The following is a 16,551-nucleotide window of genomic DNA, read 5'->3' as shown; positions in this document are numbered from 1 at the left end:
CACAGGCATTACCTAACCTAAAATTAAGGTTACCAGTGCTAAAGCACATGTTACAGCATGTGTTCCCACTTACACAGATTGCTGTTTATTCTTTTCTTATCTCTATTCCACTTTTATATGTGAAAAACAGCTTGTATGTTCTCAGAAAACATAAATTGTTAGCCTTAAGAAAAAGTGCACTGCCTATCTTTAAATGAAACTAAGTTATACAGTGTCTGTTAAATGCATTGAAGCATTAAGGCTGCTAGGGAAGCTGCTATCTCTTATTCAGTTCCAATAATTATTAGTAAACATTATTTTTTAGTAAACTGCTTGCCCTTGTACCTTTACATTTTACATTTCCCTCAACAAAAGTATCTGAACTCTCAAGATTAATTGCTTTCACCTGCAGACATATAGTTTCCAAGGAAATAACAATAGAATGTATAACTACCTTCAGCTGCAGGCTTCTTAAATCCTATGGAACATTTGTTAAAAGAAAAAAAAAATAAATTAATATCATTGCATATGCATGAAATGTGATACTTCTCATGGTATTCATAATTCTGCCTTATTTTTTCATGCTTAGTTGCTTACAGAAAACCTTTGCTTTTAGATTAAGCCAGGGGCATTAATCCATTCACTCATGCAAAAACATTTCAAGTAAGCATGTAATATAATCAATGCACTTTTACACCCCATCACCCACCCCAACAGCCCAATATGGCAGCATTTTAATTTAAACTTACTTTTTTGTCCAGCATTTCTTCTCTTTTTGCATTGTTATGCCTATATTTCTCAAAATTAAAAAAAAAGAAGTACTTGTTTATTGTAATATCTTTAGCACATACAATGATCACTGAAAAGACTCACTCAGCATCACCCCATATTTGACATAGCCCTGACAACATACTGCATACACCTACTTTACTTAACGTGCAGTTTATATCATGAAATATTTATATAAATATTAAGTACAAAAATTGTTTTACTTACAGTTACATTTTTCCCTTTTAGTTTCCTTCTAAACATTAATGACATAAAGTGGCATGTATGCCTTATAGTCCACCAAGTTTAACAAAGTCAACAAAGGTACAGTCTTTCTCAGCCACTTTTTATGCAAAGCCATAATTCACAAATATGATTATTGCTTTGTAATCTCACATGTATTCACTAATTTCAGTGATGCTGGTGGTCTTCTGCCTGTTCATTTCCATCTCCCAACATCAGACTTTGGTTCAAGTAAAGGTACACCCGATTCGTCTAGTCAATTCCAGTGCTTTTTTCTCTCTTAACCATTTGCCTTTGAAACACTGGAAAAGATTTCAATGGCAAAGTCTCTCTATGAGCTTTATTGCCAGGAGAATGAGAAGCAGAGTCCTCTTCTGTTCGATGGCTCACTTTTTTTTGGATAGTCTTTTGTATTTCTTCCTTAGCCTGTTCTGCATCAAAAATATTCATAAGGCACCTAGATACATCAGACTTGAATCTCCCCCCTGCTACTTGATGTGCCCTGATTGCTGGGCTACATTTGCTTTTCTTCTGCCAGGTGTACAGCGAATAGTCATTTTCCACAAACACTCTACTGTCTCCAGTTTTTAATACTTTGCTCTTTTGCCCTAGTTTTGTCAGGATAAACTCTTTCTGCTGGTATGATTGCATCTTTACTAATACAAATCTTGGCTACTTTCTCATAGCCTGGTTTGGAGCAAACACTTGCTGCACCCTTTCACTTAACAAATCCTGCTGTGGAATACCAGTTCAGTTGTTTATCTATGATTTCATAAAATGAATACAGTCTGTTCCTTTCAGTTTCTCTGGTACAGTATAAAATCTCATGTTTTCTCTGTGTGCGCTGTCCTCTAACTCTACCATTTTTGAAACAGCTCTTTTTGAGAAGCCTAATACTCAGCCAGCCTTTTCTTCATTTCAGCCTCTGACTTTTGCACTTTTAACAGCTCATCTGAATAGCTAATTAAAGCTTCTCCTATTTTTATCAGCCTTTTGTTATTTGAGTTGATATACTTCTTCAATGTTTCCTTTATTTTATTCAGATCTAAGTACCTTTGATTTATCTTTTCTCTGAATTACTGGAAGTCATCTCTTGACCATAGCTGGAGGTTGAACTGCTTTTTGACAAATGCCTGCAGGCCTCTTTCCAGTCAATGTTTTTTCTTCAGCTTTTCTAGTTGATTTTCTTTAAGGTTCTGTAAATTTCGTCTTTGCTGGCATCTAGGCAGTGTACTTAATAGCCAGTGACTGAATTTTACAAAAACTGATAGAATTACTAATTTGTATTTCTCAGTTTCTTTTTTTCACACTGGAAGAGCTGAAATTAAGATGTTGATCAGTCTTCAGCCATCCTGGAAGTCTGCTTACTGAATTTTGTTGAGAATTATGGATAGTGTTTATTCCAAGACTTGCAGTAATTAAAGCAAGGAGTTGTGTAACCTGGTTCACATATGTTCTCACACAGTATGTTGGGAGATTGCAGTACTATGTTTTAACCTATAGAATCTTTTGCAAGTTGCTTGGTGCAGCCTAAGAACCCATTTGTTAGTAGGCCAAACCTGTTTTCTGATGGATTATGAAGGTGCACAATTGTTACCTTAAATGCTATGAAGTTAGAATAGAGATGGTTTGTCATCAGAAAGTAAATGCTACTTTGTGTGATGCAAGTATGGAGAATGGGGTTTTATTTTATGTGAACATAACTTGAAGTGTGCTGTGTAGTGGTAAAAATTAAATTTGCAGAGTTACAAGTCTTAACTGACATGCATGTAGTTATAGCTTTGAGAAGAAGGTTGTAGTAGTTTGTGGATTTAAATAGTAACAACAGCAGCAGTAGTAGTTGGGTGGTACAGAAAGGGCTCACTCACTCACTGATAATTGTATGGGGCCTATGGCCAGTGGTATCACTGCCATATAAGAATGTACTCATGACAGATACATTGTCAGCCACAGTTTGAGAGTCATGCAAATTTGTACAAAGGCAGTCTGGAATTTACTAATCATTTAGCAAATGCTTAAATTTAATCTTCTTTTAATTTGCTTCTGAGTGTCATTATAATGCATTTTTACAATGCGTTTTTCGTTTGCAGTCATGCAATAAGTGACGATTGAATTACTGCGATGAATAGTTTGAAAGTAAAAGGATGCCTTTACAAAAAAGAAAAGAGATTGCTCAGGACTCTTCATATCTGTCATCAGGTTAAGAATTACAAACATTCTAAAAATAGTAGTGTGTTTTGATTCACCCTTGAGCACATCAAGAGTGGATTTAGTTACAGCTGTTTCATTTAAGAAAGATTAAAAGTAGATAATAGTCACTTTTACTGCAATAGTGATGAACACTGCAGTACTGCAGTACATTTTGTTAAAATTAAACTGAAATGTTTTCTCATTTGTAAATTCATTGCAGCCCATATCCTTTTGAGCCTTAATTTGGCAGATACATTTCTTCTGCGCACAGGAAGTGATATTTCGAAATAAACTTGGGGGCATTCGGATGAAAGGTTTATTGCAGATTTTGCTAAGGCTGTTTCTGACTCATGTGTTTGATTCAGTATTAGAGTTTCCTGTCTAATATCAGATATTTTGGCAATATGGCAGTAGGGTTGTGTGTGACAGTAGCCTTTGAGAGATAGATAGATAGATAGATAGATAGATAGATAGATAGATAGATAGATAGATAGATAGATAGTATTCTGCAGTAAAAAAACATTTCAGTGCTACTTCTTTTTGGTCTATCTCTTGTCAGGAAAAGAGTATATAGTGAGAAAGAACTCTGAAACCCCTTGTAAAAGTTAACTGTTAACACACATATGCTGTATGTTCTTTAATTTATAGGTTCATAGATAGGTACTAGGCTATCTGCCTGAAGGCATTTATAAGCCTAGTCAGAATGTGTTGGCTTTCACTGCCCCCTTAGATTAGTTCCCTGTGCCTCTGTCCAGCAGAGCCACTGAAGTGATCCCCGGGGTAAACTTTCTGTTTCCCATCCACTCGTCAAGGTTTCTCTTGAAGAGTGTTAGTGAAGAGCTCTGCCTAATGTAGATTGGAATCTTGTTCCAAAGCATGGGAAGTCTCTGGGACAGGAAACTATCCCTCCAGCACTTCGTATTTATTGTTGTGGTGAGGTTTAGATCCCTAGAGCGTGTGGCTCGAGGGGATATGGTTTTCTTTAGGTGGAGCATGTTCATCAAATCTGGGTTGGACATGGCCTTGTATGTCAGGCAGAGATCACCGAGTAGACAATATGCAACCAAGTACAGCTGGAGTTTCTTCAGTCGAGCTGCATAGGGCATCTGTTTGAGGCCAGTGATCCTCTTGGTGAGGTACATCTGTGGTCTTTCCAGCTGTTGTAGATGTGTTGTAATCTCAAATGGGGCGTTGTACTTTATGATGGGTCTGATGAGTGATGAGTAGAGGGGTACAATGACCTCTTTTGATCTGGATGCGAACCCTTTTGTGATTAGGTGGGCCACATAGAAGGATTTTCTAACTACTTTGGCAATGTGATTATCAAAGGAGAGATTACTATCTACTTGGGTCCCCAGATCCCTTATTACGTCTTCCGTATTTAGGGGACTACCACTTATGTGGTAGTTTGTGGGTACTTTGTTTTTTCCAAAGGGGATGACTATGCACTTTTTAGCATTTATCTTGAGGCCATGATTTTGACACCAGGTATCCGTCTCAGTGAGACCCCTTTGGAGGATGTCTGTGTCAGCTGGAGAGTCAGTTATAGCCCCATAGTTTGCAGTCATCTCCGAACTTGGTCAGCCATAGTCCTCCTGTTCTTGCCTGTACCTCTGAGAAATATATGCCGAACAGGAGGGGTCCTAGGACTGAGCCTTGAGGAACATCACTTGTAACTGGTTTAGAGTTGGACCTAGCTCCCGCAACTCTCACCGTGTGGGTTCTGTCAGTGAGCCAGTTGGCAACCTATCGTGTGACATAGGGGTTTATGTTCAGGCTGGTGAGCTTGTCTATAATACCAGAATAGGGAATGGTGCCAAAGGTCTTTGCGAGGTCTAGGTAGGCTGTGTGCTCATAGGGTCATAGGTTGGTACTAGGCTATCGGCCCTAGGGCATATACAAGCCTAGCCATAACAATTCCCTGGCTATTTCTTCCCACACTATTTACTTCCCTGGACCCCTGTCTAGCAGAGTGACTGACATGATCCCTGGGGTGAATTTCCTTTCTCCCATCCAGTCATTAAGGTTCCTTTTGAAGAGGGCCAAAGAGGTGCTCTGCTTGACATGTATGGGCAGTTATTCCAGAGTCTGGGGAGTCTCTGGGTCAGGAACCTATCCCACCAGCATGTTTTGTTTATTGTGATGACGAGGTTTAGATCCCTGGAGCATGTGGATCTGAGGGATTGGGATTTCTTTAAGTGTAGCATGTCCAACAGCTCTGGGTTTGACATGGCCTTGTATGTTAAGCAGAGATTGTCTCAGAGTAGACGATATGTGACAGGGTATAGCTGGAATTTTTTAAGACGGTCAGCATAGGGCATCTGCTTTAGGCCTGGGATTCTTTTAGAGAGGTATTTCTGTGGCCTTTCCAGTTGTTGCAGATGTCTTGAGAGGTACATACCAAATGGGACATTGTATTCTATAATGGGTCTAATGAAGGATGAGTAGAGTGGGGCGATGACCTCCTTTTTTCTGGATGAAAAGCCCTTAGTGATGAGGTGTGCCACATAGAAGGATTTCCTGACTGTTGTGGCAATGAGGTTATTGAAGGTGAGACCACTGTCCACCTGTGTCCCTCGTATATAGCCTTGGTAACTGTCTCAATGAAGTACACCAGGTTTAGGAGGTGTGATCTGCCCTTAACAAAGATGAACTGGGTAGGGTCCAGTGTTTGGAGGTTCCCAATGTCTCTGTCAATGAGTTCCATGATGATGCGCTCCATAGTCTTGCAGACCAAGCTAGTCAGGCTTATAGGGGGATAGTTCCTGGGGTCTGTTGTGGCTTCACCTTTGTGGAGTGGAGTAACTGTTGTCGTGCGCCACTCTATGGGTACGTAGCCCGTGGAGAGGCTAAGTTTGAACAGTGTGTTTAGGTGAGGGGTTAGCTCATCTTTGATCTCATGTAGGACACAGCCTGGGACACCGTCCGGTCCCATTGATGCTGTGTTTTTGGCTTTGGAGAGGGCTGTTTTAACCTGAGTGTCTGTGATTTCAGGGGCTCTACATTCTTCTGGTATGGTTATGGGCCCTTTTGGCGGTGAGAGGGGGGTGAAGTTTGCACTGAACCTGTCTGCCAGGATGTTGGCGATATTGGTCGGTTCAGTGTATTTTGTGCCATTTTGCACTAACTCCAAGCAGATCTGAGCATTGCCAATTAGATTCTTGACATAGCTAAAGAATGCCTTGTGATTATCTTTGGAATCCTTGGCAATTTTTCTTTCAAAGCTAGCCTTGGATGATTTTATGAGGGAACATAGTTTCTTGCTGATACTGATCAGGGATGTCTTCCCTTCTTGGGATTTTGCTCTTTTCTGTACTAGTTTCCTCCTTCTGTTGTATAGCTTGTTTATGGCAGGGGTCCACCAGACTGGTTTCCTTTTCTTGGAAGAGTGAGTCTTGGTTTTGCTTGGGATAGCACAATCTATGCATTCTTGTAGGTGCCTGTAGAATGCATTAGTAAAGGACTTTTCAGCTTGGGCAGCATTATCATTTAACATGGGGGCTTTGAAACTTTCCACCTCAGTCTTAAGTTACGTGAAGTTTGATTTTGAAAAGCTTTTCACTGTGATTTCCTTGACCGGGGGTGGGGGCGGAATGTGGATATCCAGACTGATTTGTTTATGGTCAGGTTTAACCAGTGAAGGGTTGACCTCTGGTGTGGAACACCAGTCGCCCATGTTGGTGATGACCAGGTCCAATATGTTGTCTCCTCTGGTGGGAGTGTTGACCAGTTGATCCAGGACATTTGAGTTTATAAATTCTAGGAAATGTTGGGCAAGGGAGTTAGTACTTGAGTAATTCTCCCAGTTAATGTTTGGGTAATTGAAATCACCCAATATTAGGGTGTTTGGTAGGACTTTTATGTTTCCCAGTGTTTCCAGAAACATGGAATGGGGGTCCTGGGACATGGTGGGTGATCTGTAGCAAGCTACAATTTGAATTTCAGTTTTGCCCCTTGTTAGTTGCACATGGATGAAGTCTGAAGCATTGTGCTGTGCCACTAACCTGGAGGTGTGGGTATCATTGATGAATATGGATACGCCCCACCTTTTGTATTTTGCTCTGGGTTCTGTGGCCAAAATGTATGGTATGAGTTGTAGTCTGGTAGTGCTGGAGTGCTCTCTGGAGCCTTAAACCAGGTTTCTGTTACTGCACATATATCAATTTTCTCCATACTGAGGAGTGCCTTGAGTGCTTGCATTTTGAGCTTTAAACTTCTGGCGTTGAGTAGCAGTACCCTCAGTTTTTTGTTACTTGTGCTATTTACGGTGGTGGGTTTGTCTTTTGAGCCTTGCCTAAAAAAGGCACTATGGGGGTGGCAAGAGCCTTGGCCAGTATTCGAAAGCCTAAGGGTGACAGGTGCAAGCCGTCTGTAGAGAAGCAGCATGACTTGTTGAGCATGTCATCCCAGGCAGACACCAGAAACTTAGCCAATTGTTGAAACTGATAATTTTTTCTTTATACCATGGTATCATTTTTGGTGAGGGCAGGATACTACTCAGGGTCATACCGGCCTGGGCTATGTGATCAGAGAGCTCTTCCATGTCTCTTTTCATGTAGTCCAGGGAGGTACGGCTCAGGTCATTCACACCACCATGGACAACGACAGAGTTGTATTTGTACTTGTTCTGGAGTGACCTGAGTGCTTGTGTTATGTGGCAGATCCTGGCACCTGACAGGCAGCTAACAGTAACCTTCTCCTTATTTAGCCTATTGAATGGGATGTCAGTGTGCTTGACTATAGAGTCACCTATTACTAGTGTGTTGGGTATGTTATTTTGCCTTAAGGGCTGTGATTGCATGCCACACTGGTTTTCTGAAGTATGTGTTTCATGGTTTATGTTGGGGGGGTGGAGATTGCTTGGATGTCTGCTTTGGAGGTCTCTGTTGCTTTTTCAGATTTTTATTTAGAGCCTCCGAGTATGTTTTTGTGTATTTATGTGTGTTTCTTTCTATGCTTGTTTAATGGGTCTATGTGAGACTGGTGGTCTGATGCAAGTATTTCCCTTCTCCTCTTGACTGTCTGATCCAGTCTTGGGTTGAGAGAGCTTAGCCTTCAGTTTGAGTGTTTAATTGCATCCCTTGCATGTATTAGTGTTTGGTGGTAGGAGGAGAGGGTTGTCTGTGTACGTGAGGCAGTTGTAACATTGCCTCAAAATGCCCAGATTCACCAGCTAGACTGGAGAGTACACCTGAAACTGCCATTTGGACATGCCTGGATAGGTACAGTGAACTGTTTTACTGATTGGCTGGTAAGGTCGAATAGAGAGCCTTGTCCTTTTGTACAGTATAGGAGGGTCTAGTGCTAGGGTTTATAAGTGCTTGCAATGAGTTTTGAGCAAATGCCAGGCTGAGAAATTAATGGTTTGAGTGCTTAAGTTGAAAGTTTGTCTTGTTCCAAGGGAAACATAGAAGAGGAGACTTTGTGGAGCCAGGAATAGTTATAGCCTAGCTAACCGGCGTTGCCTGGTGTGCAAAACCAGGCAAATGCATTTTTTATAGCAGGGGAATGAAAGAGATAGAAATTAGCCCAAAATGGCCAATAAACTACTAATTTCTGGGCTGATACCACTCCTCCAGGGACAGATAGTACAGATAGACAGTAACTTCCACATACATCTCTGTCTCTCTTGGGCTTTTGAGGCAGCAAAAGCTATAGTTCCTCAACTTCCCGAACTTTCCGACAATACTTTCCATCTTTTAACTAAAGCAAAAATAGTCAGTATTAGTGTGGTGATAACTCCAGTTCTTTAAAATTAAATCCAAAAGTATCAGCGAACAAAAGCAACTAGAGCTATGAACGATCTTAACAAATGCTGGTTTATTGAAGGTTACTGCGCTAGTGCATAGAAAAAACACTTTCACCATCCAGGCTTTTTCAGGCTTAGAGTAGATTTCTAATATAAGGTTAGGCCTTTTATACTTTAGCTAATCAGCTGACTTCAAATTCTGTCACATGATCTTATGAATTCAAACTAACAGCTGATTTCAAATGTTGTCACGTGACACATTGTGTGACGCTATTTCATAGTAGTCAAAGTGCCTAAGTAACAACATTTTAAAAATAGTTTGCCATATATTTAAAAAATAAAGGTACATAAAATACTTTCTTACAGATATTAATTATATTGAGTTTAAAACCTTTCCTGTAGTCAGTGTATCTGATTGTGCAAATACTTTAAGTAAGGTGTTAGTGTTACTATATAATTTAGTCCAGGATATATATGAGATTTAAATCTAAATATCCATTTGAGGCCTTGTTGCTCAGTTAGTAAACTGATGTTACCACCTCTTAATGGTTTCCATATTATAGTTAAAATTTAAAAACTTAAAGGTATGTTTCTCATTTGTGGATGGTATGTGCTTATATAGGGCATTGGTTGAAATTTGTCTTTTAATTTCTGAAAGATGTTGTCCTGTTCTTTTCTTCAGCTTTCTGTTTGTTTTCCCTATATAATATGCTGCACATTCTGTGCATATAGCTAGATAAACTAGATTTTCAGAATTACAGTTTCCATAAGTTTGTAATATAAATTGTTTACCTGTTACTGGATGTATAAGACTTTTTTCAGTATTGATTGAAATATAATGAACACAGTTACCACATTTGAAAGTACTTTTTTTCAGATTTTTGAAAGTGAAATGATATTTGGGTTGCTCCTTGTAGCATAACATATTTTTAAGATTGGTTGTTCTTTTATAACTATACATAGGGGTTTTGTTCAAGACATGCTTAAGTTCTGCTATATTAGTTATGATAAGCCAATATTTTTGAATAATATTCTTGATGTCTGGGTATTTTTATGATATGTTAAAGTAAATTTACATTTCTGAGTATTCAGAGTTGGAGTGTTACTGTTTGGTAATAGATTAAAACTATAGGTCTAGCTGTATCTGTGCATGTATTCATTACTTCTTCTTTGATTCTATCTACAGCTGCTCTTCTACAACCTCTAGCTCTGAATTTTTCTGCTGTAGAATTTAACTGTTCATTCATGCCGCTATCTTTAGTATTTAGCCTTGCTATCCTAGTAAATTGATTTTGTACAATATTTTGATAAATATGGGAGGATGCATGCTTGACCTGTGTAAGTATTTGTTCATTCTTACTGACGTTCTATGCATAGAGGTAGCAATCTTTAACAATTCATCTTTAGACAGTACTACATCAAGGAAACTGATGTTTCTGGAAGATAATTCACATTTAAATTTTAGAAAGTCAATGGTTTCAGCAATGTATTTCTGGAAGTCCTCAAATTTATTTTCATTTCCATGCCAGATGATAAATAAATCATCCACAAACCTTTTGTAAAAAATTATTTTATGCCTATAAGGACTGGTGTCATTAAGTACATACTTGCTTTCCCACTGGAACATCACTAAGTTGGCATAGGTGTTGGCAACTGGAGTTCCCATTGCAACACCTTTTATCTAATGGTATATTTTCTCTTAAAACATGAAGATATTGTTAGTGAGTACCATTTCAAGCAGTTCACAAATCACTTTAATTTGAGTTTGGGTAAAGTCCGACTGTTGATGTAGAAAATCATAGATTTGTTTTATTTCATATGTATTCGGAATGACTGTAAATAATGAGTCCGCATCTAAGGTGGCAAAGCAAAAGGCTTGTAGATGTCTGATGTGGACCATTCAGAAAATGCTCTTATAAATGCAGTTGAGTCTTTAATTAAAGTATGAGTAGATGAGAAATGTTTTTGAGTTCATGATCTAGGATTTTCGAGATGAGTTCTGTTACCCATCCACAATAAGAAGCTATGGGCCTGAGTAGTGGAGAGGTAATCGATTTATGCAGTTTTGGAATGCCATATATAAATGGAATCCTAGCACCCTGTACCCTTAAATAGTTATAAAGTTCTCCATCAAAACTTTCTCTTGTGAGTAGTTGTGGTAATTGTGTCAATATTGAATTGATAATACCATTGTCAAGGGGTCTATCTATAGGTTTGTATTCTCTTGTATTTAGTAGCTGGTTCATCATATTTATGTAGTAAGATTTATCCATGACTACCATTTCTCCATCCTTTGTCCGCTGATTTAATGACAATGTGTGTATTTTCCGTGAGAGATTTGATTGCTTCATATTCTTGAACAGTGAAGTTATAAAAGCAAGAACCATGATGGTTGCTACATAGGTTATATATTTCTTGTTCAACTGCTTGGACAATGGGGTTTTGTACTGGTAAATTACATGTGCTCTATTATTGTTTTTGAGCACAATTTTAAGATTGAGATTTCTGGTGAATTGTTTCAGTTCTAGCATTGTTGTCAACATATCATTTTGTTTTGATGGTATAAAGTTCAGACCTTAAAGAAGAACAAAAGTTTCTTCTGGTTTTATAAAGTAAGAAGAGATGTTAAATACCTAATTTTCATAGGTACCTACATTCTCTTTTGGCTCCGTGTTATTGGTCACTGTATTGGTTGAATTTCTCAGTTTTTCCAAACACTCTTTTACTTCTGCCATGGTATTGGTATGAGAAGAGGATTCTCACCTAGAATTGAAAAATCTAAAGGGTCCAGAGCAGTTACATTTTGTGCATCTACTACTGTGGTATATTTTCTAAGTAGAGAGGCTTCCGTTTGTGAGTGGAACTGAGTTGTTCCTATTGTATGTTCCACATCACGTGTTTGTTGTTGTTGATTATGACTGGGTCAAGAGAAGACATTCCCTAATTTGAAATCCATAATGTCTCTTTGTAGTTTGTTCCATTTTGTTTCTATTAGCCTGGCTTCAAAGGCTAAAATGTTATCTATAGATTCTTGTAGTAGAGTAGCATGTTCCTTTATCTGAGTATTGGATTGTAAATCCTTATATGGAGTCTCTATTTCTTCTTTTAATTGTTTTTCGATCAGATCAAAGAAGGAAAGCATCATCTCCATGTATTTGAATGAGCAGCTCAGGTTAATGAACTGCTAGCGTCTTAAGAGATCTGGATATGTGTCCCAATATGAGGGTATTTTGAGAATCCTTAGCCCTCTAGGGACAATTTTCCATTGTAAGTAGATATTAAAACTTAGACACTCTCATTGTAGTCTTTTAAAAGTGGCGGTGATCTGTTTGAAATGCTGCAATGTGGCCTGCTATTGTTGTGACAGGCCATTGCATAAACTGGAATTAGATCTCTTTTCCAAGTAGTTATCCAATCGCAGTAAAAGTGGATTTGCTGAGGCATTGGCAATATCCGTTATGGTTGTAAAAGTTCCTGTGGGAGCATTACTTGTTGAAAGAATTCCTATACGAGGTCCGTTCATGTCCACCACACCCACTGACAAAGATAAAAGAAACCAAAGCGAAAATAGTCAGTTTGAGTGTGATAAGTCCAGTTCTTTAAAATTAAATGCAGAAGTATCAACAAACAAAAGCAACTGAAACCATCTTCTAATTAACATATTTTTTTCAATGTTCTGCAGCCTTTGGTGGCAGCTAGACTGTAGTTCTGCAATTCTTGTAGCTGCCACCTTCTTGTCTGTCTCGTGCAAACCTGGTAGCAGCACTATTCTCTACTTAATATCACTCCATTTGCTAGTGAAGCCTTTGCAGCCTTATTTTCAACCTCTCCAAACTTTCAGTATATACAATTAGCAGTAAAACCAAATAACTCTGAAATAAACCACTGAAATATCATGAGTCGATATTTTTAATGAGTATTTTCATCTAATATATACAGACTTTACTAGATAAAACCAAAAAACTCCCAAGTAAAAAGTCTTAAGACATATCTCATTAATGTAATGCCACCTACTGTTGTTCTAAAATAATTCAAATTGTAAAACTATCAATTTGTAAAGAACTTACCCTTACCAAAATATGAAAAACAAATAAATAAATAGATAGATAGATAAATAAATAAAACTCAGAATTTTAGTCCTGCTGTAGTTAACAGGTTGCAGTGATTTCTGGATCGTGCAGACTCCTTACCTACCTAACTACAAAAGCAGAAACCTATTTAGCACTAATTATACACTTTGCCTGACAGTGCTAAAATGGACTTTTTAAGTCAAAACAGCTTTGCATTTAAATTCGTCTACTACAGGACAACAGTAGCACATTCTAGGCTATCAGAAAGACTCACACTAAACTTTGCTTCCCTTTAACTCTTTTACAGCTGAGCATCTCTAGTTACCCTAGGACTACCAGTAACCATCCAAGCATCAAGTAGCATATACCTATAATGGGCAAAAGGGCTAAGAATAAGCGCAATGGAAATTGTATTAATAACAAATGCACTCTGAAGCATGGTTATAAAATGAAACTCTAGACATATCAGCTGCTAACATCAACCTGAGTAAAAGTTGATCTTTGTCTATCTCACTTTTTTAACATAGAATTTTACACTCTTCAAAGACAGCAGGCCAGTTAAGGGCACAAGGCAAACAAATAGGTAATACTACTTATATGAAATGCATTAACCACTGATGTCCTGCAGATATCAGCTGACAGCCTCATTGAGTATGATGCTGGTAACTGGATTAAAATACTTTTATTTCTGGGTAACCATTTCCACCTTCACTTATCCCTAGCTTATATTCATCCACTATTAACAAGTACCTGTTCAGAACAAACACTGACAGATATGTTTCCAACAGGAATACACAACAATGTTATACTAGAAGACTTTACCTTAAATACAGTTGAACCACTTTGTATGCAACTAAGCAAAAGTCTTCACCTAAATGGCCTGAATAAGCTGGTAACTTTTCCAAACAGACCAGATCCTGCTTCAGATAATGACTCATTAACTGACCCATTATAGGTTCATAAGTTCATAGGTAGGTACTAGGCTATCGGCCCAAGGGCCTATGTAAGCCTAGCCAACAAGGTTCCCTGGCTTACGCCACCCAAGAAAGTTATTTTCCTGTACCACTGTCGAGCAGAGACACAGAAGTGATCCCTGGGGTGTATTTCCTATTTCCCATCCACTCATCAAGATTTTTCTTGAAGAGTGCTAATGAAGAACTTTGCTTGACATAGATGGGTAGCCTGTTCCAGAGTATGGGAAGTCTCTGGGATAGGAATCTATGTCTCCAGCACATCCTGTTTATTGTGGTGACAAGGGTTAGTTCCCTAGAGCGTGTAGCTTGGAGGGCTTGGGATTTATTTAGGTGTAGCATGTCCAACAGCTCTGGGTTTGACACAGCTTTATATGTTAGGCAGAGATCACCTCGGAGTAGGCGATATGCTATGGAGTAAAGCTGAAGTTTTTTGAGGTAGTCAGTGTAGGACATTTGTTTGAGTCCAGTAATCCTCTTTGTGAGGTACTTCTGTGGCCTTTCCAGCTGCTGCAGATGTCCTGTGAGGTACATTCCAAAAGGGGCATTGTACTCTATAATGGGTCTAATGAGTGTCGAGTAGAGGGGAACGATGACCTCTTTTTTCCTGGATGAGAACCCTTTTATGATGAGGTGTGCCACGTAGAAGGACTTCCTGACTACTGTGGTGATGTGACTATCAAAGGAGAGACTACTGTCCACCTGGGTTCCAAGCCAAGGTCTCTTATCACGCATTCAGTGTTAAGTAGATTGCTGCCTATGTGGTAGCTCATGGGTACAGAGTTTTTACCAAAGGGGATGACACTGCACTTTTTGGCATTGAGCTTGAGGCCATGGCTCTGACACCAGGCATCTGTCTCAGAGAGGCCCTTCTGTAGGATGTTCACATCATTTGGGGACTTGACTATGGCTCCTAGTTTGCAGTCATCTGCAAACTCCATTAGCCAGAGGCCTTCTGTGTTAGCCTGTACTTCAGAGAAGTAGCTACCAAACAGGAACGGTCCCAGGACGGAACCCTGTGGTACTCCACTTGTCACTGGTTTGAGGTCAGATTTGGAGTCTGCAACTTTTACAGTGTGGGTTCTGTCAGTGAGCCAGTTGGCAACCCATATAGTGATGTAGGGATTTATGCCTAGTTTATTGAGTTTAGCTATAATTCCAGAATGGGGGATGGTGTTGAAAGCCTTGGCGAGGTCAAGATAGGCTGTGTGGACCACCTGACTCTCATCTACGTCTTTGGTGACTGCCTCAAAGAAGTCGATCAGGTTCAGGAGGCATGATCTGCCTTTCACAAACACGAACTGGGTGGGATCCAGAGTTTGGAGGTTACCAATGTCTTTGTTTATGAGTTCCATGATGATATGTTCCATCGCCTTGCAGACCAGGCTCGTCAGGCTAATACGTCTATAGTTCCCAGGATCATTGGTGGCTCCCCCTTTGTGGAGTGGGATAACTGTTGCTGTGCACTATTCAATGGGTACAAAGCCTGATGCAAGGCTATTATTGAACATGGTGCTTAAGTGGGGAGCCAGTTTATTCTGAAGTTCATGTAAAACGCAGCCTGAGATGTTGTCCAGTCCCATGGATGCTGTGTTTTTGGCTTTAGAGAGTGCAGCTTTCACCTGCGTAGTTGTGATTACAGGGAATCTGCATTCTTTCTGTATAGATATGGGCCCTTTAGGGGGTGAGGGTGAGGTAAAGTTAGCACTGAACCTATCTGTCAGGATGTTGACAATATCAGTTGGTTCTGTAATTTTCATGCCTTTGTGCTGTAACTCAGAGCAGATCTGGGTGTTGCCATTGAGATTCTTGACATAGCTATAGAATGCTTTGTGGTTGTCCTTGGAATTAGTGACAATTTTATTTTCGTAGCTAGCTTTGGAGGATCGTATAAGGGATCTCAGCTTCTTACTGAGGCTGACCAGGGAGCTCCTCCACTCATGGGATTTTACTCTCTTTTGCAACAGTTTCTTCCTTCTGTTGTACAGTTTGTTTATGGCAGGGGACCACCAGATTGGCTTCCTTTTTTTGGAGGATAGCATCTTGGTTCTGTTTGGGATAGCATGATCCATGCACTCATGTAAGTGCTTATAGAGTGCATTTGTGTAGGATTCAGCAGTTGTAACTGTATTGTCCATCTGCATGGGTGTCATGAAGTTCACTACTTCTGTCTTAAGAAGCATGAAGTTGGCTTTGGAGAAATTTTTTTACTGTGGTTTCCTTAATGGGGGCTGGGGGTGGGATGTGGATATCAAGGGTGATTAGCTTATGGTCAGATCGGAACAATGAGGAGTTGACTTCAGGTGTGGAACACCGGTCACTCATGTTGGTAATGACTAGGTCTAGGATATTGTTGCCCTTGGTGGGGGTGTGGATAAGTTGATCTAGGGCATTGGAGTTTATGAATTCCAGAAAGCGTTGCGCTAAGGAGTTGGTACATGAGTAGTTTTCCCAGTTAATGGTGGGGTAGTTGAAGTCGCCCATTATTAGAGTGTTTGGTTGAACCCTAATATTTTCCAGTACATCAAGAAAAGAGGAGTGCAGTATTACACATTGCTGTACCACGGTCTCTATGATATCA

This window comes from Protopterus annectens, chromosome 16.part0, assembly GCF_019279795.1.
Source record: "Protopterus annectens isolate FY-2018-M chromosome 16.part0, PAN1.0, whole genome shotgun sequence".
In the NCBI taxonomy this organism is placed as follows: Eukaryota; Metazoa; Chordata; order Ceratodontiformes; family Protopteridae; genus Protopterus; species Protopterus annectens.
This window is presented reverse-complemented; position numbering follows the sequence as displayed.